At 40.4% G+C, this 2,065-nt stretch overlaps 1 pseudogene; it reads right to left on the bottom strand.

Annotated features, from left to right (window-relative positions):
• Window positions 1-385: 385 nt before the first annotated feature.
• LOC101601559 lies at window positions 386-1,735 on the bottom strand (annotated as a pseudogene).
• Between the last annotated feature and the right edge of the window lie 330 nt (window positions 1,736-2,065).

The following is a 2,065-nucleotide window of genomic DNA, read 5'->3' on the forward strand; positions in this document are numbered from 1 at the left end:
GAATCGTCAGCAAGTGTTCATTGACTGACAGCTCTGTGAGGGGTGTAAGGTTGGTCACTGGGTACCGACAGCACCAAGGTCGTAGGGCTGTAATGAAATAACACAGACAGGGTCCTCACATTCAGTGCTATGAAAGTCAGTTTACTAAAGGATATGAAAACATTTTATAGAATTACTGTAACAACCAGAAAGAGAATTTATAAAGAGCTTTGAATCTAAGCTGTCTACAAACACAAGAAACTGAAACTAAGAAAATCTTAATGTTTTAGAGCAAAACTTCTTGTATACCATTTATATGATTTTGCTATTTTATTTCCTAAATATGTTTTGACTTTTCTTTTTTTTAGTTATAGATGGACCTTTGTTTAAAAATCTGACCTACCAATTAGCGTTTTCCACCAATCGGAGCAGAAACCTTCACAGGCTTCACAATCTTGCTGAGGTGCCACCTTTGTGAGGGCCTTAGCAGCAGCCATTGCTGTCTTCTTAGATGCCTGCTTGGCCCGTTTTACTTCCTTGGCAGCCCTGATAGCCTGCTCTTGCTGAGCCTTTCCAACTTTTGGTTTCTGGTTCCTCTTGGCCATTATGTAAACAAGAGATTCTCCAGTGATGGCCCGCTCGAATTTAGCTGCATGTCGGGTTCTTTTCTTCTGAATTTCCTCCAACTCTCTCTCTCTCTCTCCCTCTCTCTCTCTCTTTTCTGCTTTCTACTGTAGAGAATAGTCCAGTTTATCTGTGAAAGGCTTGACTGCTGCAAAGAAACAGATCAGATCAGATCAGTAAAGCTAGTTAAGGCTTATTGGCACAGCTTGTGGGTGAGGTTTACTGGTCCCTAATGTGAGGCCAGATTTAGGGACCTAAGATGGAGGTCTTTTAAAGGGGAGGGCAAGGGAAGATGACCTGTAGCTAGAAACCTGGGGCAGGCCGAGGCAAGTAACTATTTCAAGAATGGGAGGGAGCAGATGTCTCCTTATAAGGTCTCAACTGGGGAGGGGGACAGCTATTGGCCTGCAGGGGAATCTTGAAACTGCTGGTCCTGATCATTCCCAGGAATGTGTGTGGTGGGGTTATTGGAAGGCATGGCAATCATGTTAGGTCCTTTGTTTTGAGCATGGTCCCGCCTAGAAATCTGTTGAAGATTCATCTTGGAAAAGGAGGCTGCCTTGCATTTTGCATTAAGAAATTGGAAAAAATAAATGCTGTGGGACCTGGCATAGCACTGCAGTGTCCGGTGTAGATCTTGTCCACCCTGAAACTGCACAGCTCCACCCTTCAGGGCCAGGGCCAAGGGAAGATGGTGAAGAGAAGGTTTTGGCATATTTTTGTAGATTTTTGCTTTTAAAAGGTCACTTGCATTATTTATCTGTATTGTATAAAAGTGTTATTCACATTTTCTAACATCAAAAATAAAATATAAAGTTCTTAGTGTATTCTAGGAAATTAATTTCTCTCTAAAAATGGATTAAGCACATCAAAAAGTACTTATGTATCTACTCTGTAGAGTAAGGGGCAGTGTATTAACCCCAGAATGCTGGAGAAAACTTTTTCCCCTCAACATATTGTAGAGAAAAAGTATACTTTAATTCGTATTTCCAGTGAGACATCATAGTCATCTGTTTGCATAGTCACATGGTTTTACATGTATTGTCTGCTAGCCACCACTTTATTTCTAGTCTTTGGGAGCTTACACTGGCACTCCTACACCCCATTCTTTCACTCCTTTTCCATCTACCATCCTTCATTATCTTTATACATGGATCTCCTACTCATTACTTAGAATGCAACATTCTTCACCCATGTGATGAGTTCATGGAGTACAGTCCATTCTTTCCTGGCATTTTCATAAATATGAGTAAAAAATGGAAATGAATTGTTGAATAGCTGTCTCTGCTACTTTAATGAAAGTTCTTGAGAGTGCTGATTATGTCTGCGCTGTTTTCTTCTGCCTTTCTGGTTTCTAGGTCATTATAGACCCATTAAACATTTGATAAATGAAAAGCTGATAATTAGAATGGAAACTCTACTGACCACAGAGATAAAACAACAGACTTTCATGACAAGAAAT

The sequence above is a fragment of the Jaculus jaculus genome, chromosome 7, assembly GCF_020740685.1.
Source record: "Jaculus jaculus isolate mJacJac1 chromosome 7, mJacJac1.mat.Y.cur, whole genome shotgun sequence".
NCBI classification, from domain to species: Eukaryota; Metazoa; Chordata; class Mammalia; order Rodentia; family Dipodidae; genus Jaculus; species Jaculus jaculus.